The sequence below is a fragment of the Schistocerca nitens genome, chromosome 7 (genome assembly GCF_023898315.1).
Source record: "Schistocerca nitens isolate TAMUIC-IGC-003100 chromosome 7, iqSchNite1.1, whole genome shotgun sequence".
NCBI classification, from domain to species: Eukaryota; Metazoa; Arthropoda; class Insecta; order Orthoptera; family Acrididae; genus Schistocerca; species Schistocerca nitens.
Genome location: NC_064620.1, coordinates 346,606,053 through 346,621,459, shown reverse-complemented (window position 1 = coordinate 346,621,459; position 15,407 = coordinate 346,606,053). Strand labels below are relative to the sequence as shown.

Genomic DNA, 15,407 nt, shown 5'->3' with positions numbered 1-15,407 from the left:
GTTGGAGAGGAAATTCTGGAATTCTTCTTCACTGTGAGTCCAGATCATGAAGGTGTCATCAATAAATCTGTACCAAACTTTGGGTTGGCAGGCCTGGGAAACCAAGAAGGCGTCCCATGAATAGGTTGGCGTACGAGGGGGCCATCCTGGTACCCATGGCTGTTCCCTTTAATTGTTGGTATGTCTGGCCTTCAAAAGTGAAGAAGTTGTGGGTCAGGATGAAGCTGGCTAAGGTAATGAGGAAAGAGGTTTTTGGTAGGGTGGCAGGTGATTGGCGTGAAAGGAAGTGCTCCATCGCAGCAAGGCCCTGGACGTGCGGAATATTTGTGTATAAGGAAGTGGCATCAATGGTTACAAGGATGGTTTCCGGGGGTAACAGATTGGGTAAGGATTCCAGGCATTCGAGAAAGTGGTTGGTGTCTTTTATGAAGGATGGGAGACTGCATGTAATGGGTTGAAGGTGTTGATCTACGTAGGCAGAGATACGCTCTGTGGGGGCTTGGTAACCAGCTACAATGGGGCGGCCGGGATGGTTGGGTTTATGAATTTTGGGAAGAAGGTAAAAGGTAGGGGTGTGGGGTGTCGGTGGGGTCAGGAGGTTGATGGAGTCAGGTGAAAGGTTTTGTAGGGGGCCTAAGGTTCTGAGGATTCCTTGAAGCTCCGCCTGGACATCAGGAATGGGATTACCTTGGTAAACTTTGTATGTGGTGTTGTCTGAAAGCTGACGCAGTCCCTCAGCCACATACTCCCGACGATCAAGTACCACGGTCGTGGAACCCTTGTCCGCCGGAAGAATGATGATGGATCGGTCAGCCTTCAGATCACGGATAGCTTGGGCTTCAGCAGTGGTGATGTTGGGAGTAGGATTAAGGTTTTTTAAGAAGGATTGAGAGGCAAGGCTGGAAGTCAGAAATTCCTGGAAGGTTTGGAGAGGGTGATTTTGAGGAAGAGGAGGTGGGTCCCGCTGTGACGGAGGACGGAACTGTTCCAGGCAGGGTTCAATTTGGATAGTGTCTTGGGGAGTTGGATCATTAGGAGGAGGATTAGGATCATTTTTCTTCGTGGCAAAGTGATACTTCCAGCAGAGAGGACGAGTGTAGGACAGTAAATCTTTGACGAGGGCTGTTTGGTTGAATCTGGGAGTGGGGCTGAAGGTGAGGCCTTTGGATAGGACAGAGGTTTCGGATTGGGAGAGAGGTTTGGAGGAAAGGTTAACTACTGAATTAGGGTGTTGTGGTTCCAGATTGTGTTGATTGGAATTTTGAGGTTTTGGAGGGAGTGGAGCTGGAAGTGGGAGATTGAGTAGATGGGAGAGACTGGGTTTGTATGCAATGAGAGGAGGTTGAGGTTTGCTGGAAAGGTTGTGAAGGGTGAGTGAGTTGCCTTTCCGGAGGTGGGAAACCAGGAGATTGGATAGTTTTTTGAGGTGGAGGGTGGCGTGCTGTTCTAATTTGCGGTTGGCCTGTAGGAGGATGCTCTGAACAGCCGTTGTGGATGTGGGAGAGGAAAGATTGAGGACTTTTATTAAGGATAGGAGTTGACAGGTGTGTTCGTTGGCTGAGTTGATGTGTAGGTGAAGGATTAGGTGGGTGAGGGCAATGGATTGTTCAGTTTGGAACTGGTATAGGGACTAATGGAAAGAAGGGTTGCAGCCAGAGATGGGAACTTTAAGTGTGAGGCCTTTGGGGGTAATGCCAAATGTCAGATAAGCCTTTAACGTGTTTTAGCGGCAACACAACCACCTAACCTTTATGCACATCGTTGTCTACCAACCCAAGTTCACCACAGGATCAACTTAACCAACACTTTTTCGCCTTTTTTCATACCAGATCTCCAGTTGCTTTCTAGTTCACCTTTATCTTTCCCCATATATTTTTGTCTTTCATTTTCATTTCAACCTCATGTTACACTGTCCACCTTCTAATACCATGTCACCCTCACAACACCCCCACAACGACCCCATTAAGTTTTATTTACATTCCCTCCGCAAACGCCCTCGCCCTAGTCAGATTACGCTCCCATATTTTATTTTCTCAGGCTTGTCTGACATTTGGCATTACCCCCAAAGGCCTCACACTTAAAGTTCCCATCTCTGGCTGCATCCCTTCTTATCAATTGCCCTCACCCACCTAATCCTTCACCTACACATCAACTCAGCCAACGAACACACCTGTCAACTCCTATCCTTAATAAAAGTCCTCAATCTTTCCTCTCCCACATCCACAATGGCTGTTCAGAGCATCCTCCTACAGGCCAACCGCAAATTAGAACAGCATGCCACCCTCCACCTCAAAAAACTATCCAATCTCCTGGTTTCCCACCTCCGGAAAGGCAACTCACTCACCCTTCACAACCTTTCCAGCAAACCTCAACCTCCTCTCATTGCACACAAACCCAGTCTCTCCCATCTACTCAATCTCCCACTTCCAGCTCCACTCCCTCCAAAACCTCAAAATTCCAATCAACACAACCTGGAACCACAACACCCTAATTCAGTAGTTAACCTTTCCTCCAAACCTCTCTCCCAATCCGAAACCTCTGTCCTATCCAAAGGCCTCACCTTCAGCCCCACTCCCAGATTCAACCAAACAGCCCTCGTCAAAGATTTACTGTCCTACACTCGTCCTCTCTGCTGGAAGTATCACTTTGCCACGAAGAAAAATGATCCTAATCCTACTCCTAATGATCCAACTCCCCAAGACACTATCCAAATTGAACCCTGCCTGGAACAGTTCCGTCCTCCGTCACAGCGGGACCCACCTCCTCCTCCTCAAAATCACCCTCTCCAAACCTTCCAGGAATTTCTGACTTCCAGCCTTGCCTCTCAATCCTTCTTAAAAAACCTTAATCCTACTCCCAACATCACCACTGCTGAAGCCCAAGCTATCCGTGATCTGAAGGCTGACCGATCCATCATCATTCTTCCGGCGGACAAGGGTTCCACGACCGTGGTACTTGATCGTCGGGAGTATGTGGCTGAGGGACTGCGTCAGCTTTCAGACAACACCACATACAAAGTTTACCAAGGTAATCCCATTCCTGATGTCCAGGCGGAGCTTCAAGGAATCCTCAGAACCTTAGGCCCCCTACAAAACCTTTCACCTGACTCCATCAACCTCCTGACCCCACCGACACCCCACACCCCTACCTTTTACCTTCTTCCCAAAATTCATAAACCCAACCATCCCGGCCGCCCCATTGTAGCTGGTTACCAAGCCCCCACAGAGCGTATCTCTGCCTACGTAGATCAACACCTTCAAACCATTACATGCAGTCTCCCATCCTTCATCAAAGACACCAACCACTTTCTCGAACGCCTGGAATCCTTACCCAATCTGTTACCCCCAGAAACCATCCTTGTAACCATTGATGCCACTTCCTTATACACAAATATTCCGCACGTCCAGGGCCTTGCTGCGATGGAGCACTTCCTTTCACGCCAATCACCTGCCACCCTACCTAAAACCTCTTTCCTCATTACCTTAGCCAGCTTCATCCTGACCCACAACTTCTTCACTTTTGGAGGCCAGACATACCAACAATTAAAGGGAACAGCCATGGGTACCAGGATGGCCCCCTCGTACGCCAACCTATTCATGGGTCGCCTAGATGACGCCTTCTTGGTTACTCAGGCCTGCCAACCCAAAGTTTGGTACAGATTTATTGATGACACCTTCATGATCTGGACTCACAGTGAAGAAGAATTCCAGAATTTCCTCTCCAACCTCAACTCCTTTGGTTCCATCAGATTCACCCGGTCCTACTCCAAATCCCACGCCACTTTCCTTGACGTTGACCTCCACCTGTCCAATGGCCAGCTTCACACGTCCATCCACATCAAACCCACCAACAAGCAACAGTACCTGCATTATGACAGCTGCCACCCATTCCACATCAAACGGTCCCTTCCCTACAGCCTAGGTCTTCATGGCAAACGAATCTGCTCCAGTCCGGAATCCCTGAACCATTACACCAACAACCTGACAACAGCTTTCGCATCCCGTAACTACCCTCCCGACCTGGTACAGAAGCAAATAACCAGAGCCACTTCCTCATCCCCTCAAACCCAGAACCTCCCACAGAAGAACCACAAAAGTGCCCCACTTGTGACAGGATACTTTCCGGGACTGGATCAGACTCTGAATGTGGCTCTCTAGCAGGGATATGACTTCCTCAAATCCTGCCCGGAAATGAGATCCATCCTTCATGAAATCCTCCCCACTCCACCAAGAGTGTCTTTCCGCCGTCCACCTAACCTTCGTAACCTCTTAGTTCATCCCTATGAAATCCCCAAACCACCTTCCCTACCCTCTGGCTCCTATCCTTGTAACCGCCCCCGGTGTCAAACCTGTCCCATGCACCCTCCCACCACCACCTACTCCAGTCCTGTAACCCGGAAGGTGTACACGATCAAAGGCATAGCCACGTGTGAAAGCACCCACGTGATTTACCAACTGACCTGCCTACACTGTGATGCATTCTATGTGGGAATGACCAGCAACAAACTGTCCATTCGCATGAATGGACACAGGCAGACAGTGTTTGTTGGTAATGAGGATCACCCTGTGGCTAAACATGCCTTGGTGCACGGCCAGCACATCTTGGCACAGTGTTACACCGTCCGGGTTATCTGGATACTTCCCACCAACACCAACCTATCCGAACTCCGGAGATGGGAACTTGCTCTTCAATATATCCTCTCTTCCCGTTACCCACCAGGCCTCAATCTCCGCTAATTTCAAGTTGCCGCCACTCATACCTGTCATTCAACAACATCTTTGCCTCTGCACTTCCGCCTCGACTGACATCTCTGCCCAAACTCTTTGTCTTTAAATATGTCTGCTTGTGTGTGTGTGTGTGTGTGTGTGTGTGTGTGTGTGTGTGTGTGTGTGTGTGTGTGGGCGCGCGCGCGTCCTTTTTTCCTCCTAAGGTAAGTCTTTCCGCTCCCGGGATTGGAATGACTCCTTACCCTCTCCCTTAAAACCCACATCCTTTCGTCTCTCCCTCTCCTTCCCTCTTTCCTGATGAGGCAACAGTTTGTTGCGAAAGCTTGAATTTTGTGTGTATGTTTGTGTTTGTTTGTGTGTCTGTCGACCTGCCAGCACTTTCATTTGGTAAGTCACATCATCTTTGTTTTTAGATATATTTTTCCTACGTGGAATGTTTCCCTCTATTATTTGATACTGACATGAAAACGTTACAGCACACTGTCTGCCCGCCACTTTATTATTGGTTGCATAGAACCGGCAGCTGATTTATCCCATCATTCCTGTCATACCCCAAGGTGAGCATCGACAACATTGCTGCACAAAACATTTAAGTACAGCACTAGTTCCAATCTATACTTTTACCGTACCAATTCAATTCGAATCCGTGGTTCATAAAACGTCAAAGTATGCAGTGTAGTTTCCCATGGTTGCCAGCACAACGAAATTTTCTGCCTGCTCAACACTCCCTTCCTGGCACCCATCATAGTTTTCAAGCTAGTGTCACCGTTCCCCCTCCACACACGTGCTTGAGCAACAGTGAAACACGGGCGGCAGTATCTTCTAGGCTGCAGCTCACATGTAACAATGTAACAACAAAAGCTAATACATAAATAAAAGGTCGCATTCATGATTCAGTCCAATTCGAACTTTCACTCCTCCCATGATCTAGTGATATCTGTAGGTACAATCTCCACAACAGCTCTTTCCGCGTAATTTATTCTTGTGATAACAATGCAGTCAGTATAATGTGATTTATTTCATTTGTTAGACATTTAATTCTGGATCTCATTTCATCTGAATGTCACCATCTTGTTCTAAAGCTGGTAACGTTTTTCCCGTTTCTAAGAAATGAATAGCGACTAAATTTTTCATTTGCAATCCACTTGGTAAATCATTACTGTTTTTCATAACCAAATAAAATATTGACTTGGGCTCAGAATCAAGTAATGGTTTTTGAAGGATGATTTTCGCCTTTGAATATTACCTGTATTTAAAAAGTGCCATAACTGTAAGTACATGGCATCCATACACATAGGAGAACGTTTTGTTGAACATCTGCTCAAATACAAAAAATTTCCCCTGTGTTTCACAAAATTGTCAGTTTTTAAGCAGAACGTAACATTGTTTTAGTGGCCAGTTCATAGTTTCTCCACTATTTTTTGCACTATAGCTATGAGCAACCTACCATTCGGAATTTGTCAAAATAAAATTTCTACAAAAACTTTAAATAGCCGAAGCTTCATCTGTAAGTGTAAGACAACCTCTATATTCATCCATTAAACAATTTAAAAAAATGTTGACCTCAGTTGCAGTAGTTTAATCTGTGAATGTAACATGACCACATATTTTTTGAATGATGAATTTGGGAAACAATCTCATCTTAATATTTGGGTAAATACGTAATCATGGCTGGCTATAGTAATTGTAAAATCTCAACCCAAAACATGTTAAAGAAATCCAGACAATATTGTCTGAAAAGGTTAGAAATGAAGTTCAAGAGAATTTCGAATTTGAAGTGAACACAGATTGTGATGACAAAAGTTGAAATTCAGCAGGCAGAATACGGCACGGCAGTCGGCAACATCTATATAAGACAACAAGTTGTGAGATTGGTTACTGATGGTACAATGACAGGTTATCAAGATTTAAGTGGGTTTGAATGTGATGTTATAGTCGGCGCACAGCATCTCCGAGGTAGCGATGAAGTGGGGATTTTTCCATACGACAATTTCATGAGCGTGCCGTGAAAATTAGCAATCCAGTAAAGCATCAAATCTCTGACATAACTGACATAAAAGGTTAGAAATGAAGTTCAAGAGGATCTCGAATATGAAGTGAACACAGATTGTGATGACAAAGTTGAAATTCAGCAGGCAGAATACGGCACGGCAGTCGGTAACATCTATATAAGGCAACAAGTTGTGAGATTGGTTACTGATGGTACAATGACAGGTTATCAAGATTTAAGTGGGTTTGAATGTGATGTTATAGTCGGCGCACAGCATCTCCGAGGTAGCGATGAAGTGGGGATTTTTCCATACGACAATTTCATGAGCGTGCCGTGAAAATTAGCAATCCAGTAAAGCATCAAATCTCTGACATAACTGCAGTTGGAAAAAGAGCCTGCAAGAACTGGACCAATGACAACTGAAGAGAATTGTTCAATCTGATAGAAGTGCAATTGCTGTAGATTTGAATGCTGGGCCATCAACAAGCATCAGCGTCCGAACCATTCAATGAAACATAATCGATATGAGCTTTCGGAGCTGAGAGCCCATTCATGTACCCTTGATGACTGCACGACACAAAGCTTTATGCCTATGTCAACACTGACATTGGACTGTTGATGACTAGAAACATGTTGTCTGGTCGGACGAGTCTTGTTTCAAACAGTATCGAGCAGATGGACGGGTATGGGTATGGAGACTACCTCATGAATCCATGGACCCCACATGACAGCAGGTGACTGTTCAAGCTGGTGGAGGCTCTGTAATAGCATGGGGCATGTGCAGTTGGAGTGATGTGGGACCCCTGATAAGTCTAGGTATGACTGACAGGTGACAGTACATAAGCATCATGTCTAATCATCTGCATCCATTCATGTCCACTGTGCATTCCGATGGACTTTGGCAATTCCAGCAGGACAATGTGACACCCCACTAGTCCAGAATTGCTACAGAAAGGCTCATGAACATTACTGAGCATATCTGGGATGCCTCGCAACGTGCTGTTGAGAAGAGTTCTCCACCCCATCGTACTCTTATGGATTTATGGACAGCCCTGCAGGATTCATGGTGTCAGTTCCCTCTAGCACAACTTAAGACATTAGTTGAGTCAATGACATTTTGTATTGCTGCACTTGTGTGTGTTCGCGGTGGCCCTACACAATATTAGGCAGGTGTACCAATTTCTTTGGCTCTTCAGTGTATATTGTATGGAACAGAGAGACAAAATGAAATAGTGGTTATCTGACATGATCATTCTGTGCATGTGGTGATCTATAAATTTGCACTGTAGTCTTCTTATGAAAGCCAATTTATTTACGAAGATTGCTATGTTAACGCAATTATCCAGTAACCGTGTTAACATAGTGATCTTGGAAAATAAATTGATTTTCACAAGAAGACTACAGTACAAAATGGAATAACATTCCACCTTCACAGAGAAAACAACTCAGGGCTCATAATATTATTTAAAAGTTAGCTGGACTTATATGTGTGGCTACAGCAGTGAGCACACCTTTGGAATACTGCATTTGCCTCCCAGGTGACGAAATTTTGTCCATTATATTTCTGTATAGATATACTGAGAGCATCAAGGTTTCATCTCCGCATAGAAAAGACATAAAACCAACAGATGTTACTGAACTGAAAATCTTCATTCAATCTTTTGTTTTTATCTAGTGTTAACATAAGTAACAGACAAAGCTTATGGGATCTATGAGTATTGTGGATAAGTTGGCTGCTTCACACAACGCTGCAAAAAATGTGCACCTTTGGCCTATGAGTGTAACCAATGCACAAGTAATTTATTTTGACAAAATGAAAATAGTATCAAAAGAAAAGGAGTCTTGAAATAACTATGCTATGTGCTGGTTTTCCCTCATTTGGTTTGAAGCAATTTGTAATCTCAGCAATCTATACGGATCTTGAAAAGAGGCTAAATAAATGTTACTGACCAACATGTCAAGAAAAGGGAGAAGATGAAAACAGAAATGAAGAAAATGGAACTGGAGTCAAGAGTACAAGTACCTGCACAATAAAGAAAAGACTGACAAAATATTGATGCAAAATATATCAAAAACCAGGCTGTTTGCTTGAAACGTTTTGCTCTGACTTCGGTAAAATTGCCCATTTGTTCTCACAATTAGGTGGTTATGATGAGACCTTTCGATGATTCATATTTCTGTGTTGCAGTGTTGTGTGTTCACTTGGTAAAATTTAATAAAACCAGTAAGTAAATAAGCAATCTGATCAATTCCACACACTGCTGAACTGAACACCACAATTTATCACCCTGACAGCACCACATAAAGCCATTTTTGATGTGGGAAGGATGCACTCTAACAGTTTTTACAGCTTTTCCACATCTGTTACATTAAACATATTCCACCAATACATCATACCTTTATGGAAAAGTATGTTGCAAGGCATGTCACAAATCACTTCCAAACATATATGGTTTTTAAATTTTACTGTCACGTGCATTTTGTGACAAAACACACAAACAAACCTTGATAAATATCAACACACCCAACAACTTACACTGCATCAAAATTTAAGGCAAGAGAGTGCCACTCAAGCAACATGCCTGTTTCAAAACACCCTCTTTTCACAGGCCATCTTTCGAATACACCACCCATACATGATGTTGCATGCCATAATATTATTACCTTATGGGACAAAGTTGATGCCTGGTACCAAACACTTCTTTTTTCCCTTCATGTACATCTACACACTGCAATTCACACTTAAGTGCCTGGCAGAGGGTTCATCGAACCATTTTCATACTACTTCTCTACCATTCCACTCTCGAATGGCGTATGGGAAAAAGGAACACCTAAATCTTTCCGTTCGAGCTCTGATTTCTCTAACTTTATTATGATGATCATTTCTCCCTAGGCAGGTGGGTGTCAACAAAATATTTTTGCATTCGGAAGAGAAAGTTGGTGATTGAAATTTCATAAATAGATGTCCCCATAAAGAAAACCACCTTTGTTTCAGTGACTACCACCCCAACTCGCATATCATATCAGTGACACTCTCACCCCTATTGCATGATAACATGAAACGAGCTGCCCTTCTTTGCACTTTTTCTACATCCTCCGTCAGGCCTACCTGGTAAGAATCCCATACTGCGCAGCAGTATTCCAGCAGAGGATGGACAAGTGTAATGAAGCCTTTGTTTCGCCTTCCCCACAATATTATCTATTTGGTCTTTCCAATTTGAGTTGCTTGTAATTGTAATTCCTAGGTATTTAGTCGAAGTGACAGCCCTTGGATTTGTGTAATTTATCGTATACCCAAAATTGATCAGAATTCTTTTAGTACCTATGTGGATGACCTCACACTTTTCTTTGTTTAGTGTCAATTGCCCACTTTTTGCACCATACAGAAATTCTCTCTAGATCACTACATGAAGTGGCATTACCATATAACTATTTATATTTAATTCTCTTTCCCCGTACTTAGATGGAGTTCAAACTGACACATGCAATATCTATTTCTTCATAGGGAAGTCTTCTAAACATATAAGAAACTCATGTAGAGGAAAGAAGGGAAAAGTAGCCAGGGCAGCAAAAATGACCACTGCAGATTTTTTGCCATGAACAGTGTTGCTGCCTACTGCGGAGCGGTCAAACCAATTCTAATAGACATCAACATTGTCAGTGAATTTGGCAAATTTCTGATTTTCGTCATGTAATGTAAGGTAAGTGACACACATTATTCTTGTTACCTCACTTGTGTGCACAATACCTAATATCAAAGTTTAAATGATGTCTTTTGGCCTAGAAATATAGTTCCTTGTTGTTTCTGTGGCCACCTTACCTGACAGTTCATTTTTAATTTATTTACCTCAATGAGAATTAGTAAATTCCATATGTCAAGCTTAGGACTACATATTGACTTCTAAATCCTTTTATATATGAGGAGCAATGTAATAAAAACAGTCAGATGGTAAAAAAGTGAGTAAACTGTTTATTATTTCAAAAGTAATTGCCATAACTGTTAATACACTTATTCCACCATGAGACAAGATGGCCTTCCATATTTTTGGAGGCCTGGAGAAAGACATTCGTGACTGTCAGTTTGCTTTGGATGAAGTTGTGCATGGCTGGGTACAATCATGGTTCCATCTGTCTCATTTTCATTTAACTAGCTCTTATACAAAGCTATCATCCATTATTTGTCTTTTTATAGGAATTTTGAATTGATTTATATTATCTAAAACTGTCTGTCATGTTATATTTGGTCTAACAAAATATCTGCTTGAAACTGGACAGATGCAGCCCCTTGCTATTATTTGAGATGCAAAGGCATCATGTTGCTTAGAAAGTACATCCAGAGATCCAAGCAACAAAAATGAGACCCTGTAGGGACAGAAAATGTGATAGAGGTGATAAAAAAATGATAAGATGCCCTCTTCTAGTGCAGCAAAGCAGTGTAATGTTCCACATTATATGCTGAAAAGAAGAGTTCTAGGAAAAAAATGGAGATGCAGTAGGTGGTAAAAATATTAAGGAACATTAAAGGAGTGTGTTCAATGAAGGATGAGAAATCCTTAATTATAAGGAATAATTAAAAGTAACCTGCAAAGATTAGCATTCTAGTTGGCAGAATGGAGTAAAACACTGCAACATTTTAAATACGAGTCTGAGGTGGCAGGCAAAAGACTGTGTTGCATACTTTAAGGAACAGCATCATAATATTAGATTAGCAACCCGAATCTAATTCAAAGGCTGCAGCACATGCTACTAACTAGGTCAATGTATACAAACTTTCCGATACTCTGAAAACAGTGCAATAAGAACAATTTCAACCTGCTCATTGCATTTATGATGTGGATGAAACTGGTCTTTTGACAGTTAAGTCCAAGAACAGCAATGTATTTCCAGTTAAAGGAAAACACCAAATCAGTGACATTAATTCAGTTGAAAAAGGATTGCTATCCACTTTCACAGTATATGGAGAGTGGTTATGTGTTGCTATGCTGGTGCCACATAACAACTACTTTTGCACTGAGTGTCTGTATACCAATGGTATCTTGTTTAGTGAGGGAACACACAGCTTCATATAGGATTCGAATTTACCTTTCGTAAGCACTGTCCATATCATGTAGAGAGCTGTATTTGCCATGACTCACGGATGGTATTATAAGGGTGCATATAGAGGGATTTTGCTTTGTGATCTTATTTTTTGGTGAATGTTAACTTCAGTTCAGTGTCGGACAGAGACTGTGTGTGATTTGTTATGGACTAGAAGGCAGCCTTTAAGAGTGTCTTATGCTGTGTTGCTGTTGTTGGGGTTACATGTTTAACCTTGCTGTTACTTAAGACCACTTTCTTACATTTTACCTATATTAGACACAAATAGTAGAATATCGCAGACAGTCAACACATTTTGGATTAACTTATGATTGCAAAGGTGCATATATCAATGGTGACATACTTTGTTCATGTTCAGGTTGGTTGACTAATGTCATAAATACATGTGAGTTGCTACTCTCACAGGTTGATCTACTCACTACCCCCGGCAGCTGAGTGGTCAGCGTGACAGACTGTCAATCCTAAGGGCCCGGGTTAGATTCCCGGCTGGGTTGGAGATTTTCTCCGCTCACAGACTGGGTGTTGTGTTGTCCTAATCATCATCATTTCATCCCCATCGACGTGCAAGTCGCCGAAGTGGTGTCAAATCGAAAGACTTGCGGTCTACCAGACGGGAGGCCCTCGTCACACGACATTATTATTATTATTATTATTATTATTATTATTATTATTATAATCTACTCACTGACTGGCTACTCTTATTAAGCAACAGAACTGTTTTGTAGTAATTTGAAATTTACAGTTAATTTTATTACTGGACAAAACAAATTTGGTTTATGTTCAATTTTTTGTGTCTAATTGATTATGAACTTTATGAGTATAAAAGAGGGAAACATTCCACGTAGAAAAAATATATCTAAAAACAAAGATGATGTGACTTACCATACGAAAGTGCTGGCAGCTCAATAGATACACAAACAAACACATACATACATACACACAAAATTCAAGCTTTCGCAACCAATGGTTGCTTCGTCAGGAAAGAGGGAAGGAGAGGGAAAGATGAAAGGATGTGGGTTTTAAGGGAGAGGGTAAGGAGTCATTCCAGTCCCGGGAGCGGAAAGACTTACCTTAGGGGGAAAAAAGGACAGGTATACACTTGCGCGCGCACGCGCGCACACACACACACACACACACACACACACACACACACACACACACACACATCCATCCGCACATACACAGACACAAGCAGACATTTGTAAAGGCCTTTACAAATGTCTGCTTGTGTCTGTGTATGTGCGGATGTATACCTGTCCTTTTTTCCCCCTAAGGTAAGTCTTTCCGCTCCCGGGATTGGAATGACTCCTTACCCTCTCCCTTAAAACCCACATCCTTTCACCTTTCCCTCTCCTTCCCTCTTTCCTGACGAAGCAACCATTGGTTGCGAAAGCTTGAATTTTGTGTGTATGTATGTGTTTGTTTGTGTATCTATCGACCTGCCAGCGCTTTCGTATGATAAGTCACATGATCTTTGTTTTTAGATTGATTATGAACTTTAAGTGATTGGAGGTATCATTGAGGAAAGAGTAATTTGGTATCATTTATTGTAACATTTGTGTTTTGTGTTTCTTGGATGATGAATGTTGTTATGACATTGATGTACGTAGGCCTGATGATGGTGCAGTGTATCACCAAAACCAATCATTTTTTGAATATAGAAATTTAAGCACACAGCTGAAGGCAATACCATCAATCCTCCCATTATGGTATGTATATCCACAGGAGGAAATTTCATTGCCACTTTCCTAATATTCTCAAGGGGAAAAAAATTTAAAAAAAAGAAAAGAAAAATGAGCTTAGAGATGAGGCTCCCACAGAACTGACTTTGCACGCCACCCTAGTGGCTGTTTTATGGAATGGTTTACACACTTTTTGAAACATGCAAAACCAACTGCTCAAGCTTCAGTTCTACATATGTTTGATGGCACACTTACCCATATTAAGAACATATATGTCATTGATAAGGTCAGAGGAAATCATGCAAGTGTTATGTGCTGGTCCCCATACTTAAGCCGCAAGCTACAATCTTTGGACATGGCACATTTTGAAGCTTTCTACACATGAGTGTGAAAAGTTTTTTCACAAAGATCTGGGAAGAATTGTTACGAATTTTCAGTAAGTGCTCTCTTGGGGGAGGCATTTCTTTGTGCAGCCGTTCCAATGACAGCAATGAACGGATTTCAAAAGTGTGGAATTTTCCCTCTAGAACCTAACATGTTTACTAGGGAAGACTTTGCTGCTTCTGAGATAAATGACATTATTTCTCCAATCAGTGGCTCCTCTCAGCACCCAAATGTTGTGCCCTCTTCAAATTACAGTCCCATTTAGCACCCAGCTGATGGCTTCAGAGATTTTAAGTGCTAAGTCTTCTTCAGGGAAACATTCCTCTCATCATCTGACCACTGAAGAAAGTCTCATCAACATTCAAATGATATGCAGTTTTCAAGTACATGTTCCCCTCAGTGTCCAAACACTGAAACATCCAACTGGAGAGTTCCACATATGCCCAAAGGATATAAAACCTTTGTCTGAGGCAGAGAATTTGACACATAGCTAGACGTATCTACAAAAAGGAAGAACAACAATAATTAGTTCAAGTCCATATAAAGCTGTGTTGCCCGAGAAAAAGGAAAGGAGGAGAATTTTTAACAAAAAACGAAATGGAAGCTTGAATAAAACAGGCCAAAATGCCAGTACTGAATTTAAGGCACCACAAAATAAAATTAAGAAGACAAAATGGAGCCAAAAACTATTAAAATGAAATATTTTAGAGAGGGAAACAGAAAAGTAGCTACCAATGATGGCTATAATGTCACAGAGTGTTTCTATTGCAATGAAGAATTTTTAAGATTTAAAGAAAATGAAAATTGGATCAGGTGTTGTAGCTGTAAACACTGGGCTCACAAACAGTGTGCTGGGTTTGAAGACGATGCTGGGTTCGAGTGTGAATTTTGTAACTGATGTAATATAGTTTCCAAGAGTCAATCTTTCATGACTGAATTGGACTGAAATTCTGAGCCTCACTGAGTTGTTAATGTCTATTATTGTTTCATTGAGAATAAACAACAATTTTCGCTGGTTGAGAATTCGTGACTAAAATTTATGGAAATTCAAATTTCAATTGAGTTCTTAATCTTCATTATTATTCCATTAAAAGTAATCCATTGTTAAATAAACATTGTAATTTCACATTTGTTTTTATATCATTAACTTATACAAAAAAATACCAGGCACTGCCCACTTTATCCTGTTGAATGAAATGTGCATACGGCATATATGGCCGGGAGTCCCCTTTTAGAGAGTTCTGCCACCTGCCCCTTTTTATTTGATGCCACTTCGGCATCTTGCATGTCGATGATGATGAAATAATGTTGAGAACAACACAACATATAACCCCCGAGCAGGGAAAATCTCCAAATAGGCAAGGCACTGAAGTTGGACCGCTCACATGTCATTCAGCCATGCTGATCACTCAGCTGTGGAGGCAGATAAGGGGAGCTGGGCACTACATAAGCCTTGAGAAAAATACGTACAAGTCATGTACATTTCTGTTTGTATACTTACAAATATTGGGTGTGATGTCTTATAAT

General features: G+C 41.9%; 2 protein-coding genes across 10 annotated transcripts in view; one reads left to right on the top strand and one right to left on the bottom strand.

The window, feature by feature from the left end:
- Positions 1-15,407, bottom strand: part of LOC126194645 (EARP-interacting protein homolog) — a 57,898-nt gene that overhangs the window by 10,325 nt on the left and 32,166 nt on the right. The window lies entirely within an intron of this gene.
- Positions 1-15,407, top strand: part of LOC126194644 (mitochondrial ribonuclease P catalytic subunit) — a 163,080-nt gene that overhangs the window by 146,704 nt on the left and 969 nt on the right. For 5 of the 7 annotated variants that reach the window (XR_007538491.1, XR_007538490.1, XR_007538492.1 and 2 more), the window contains one exon: positions 10,223-10,418. The exons of the other annotated variants lie outside the window; for them this stretch is intronic. The gene's annotated coding sequence lies outside the window, so the exon portion shown is untranslated. The remainder of the gene's footprint in view (positions 1-10,222; positions 10,419-15,407) is intronic. 7 annotated transcript variants of the gene reach the window in all.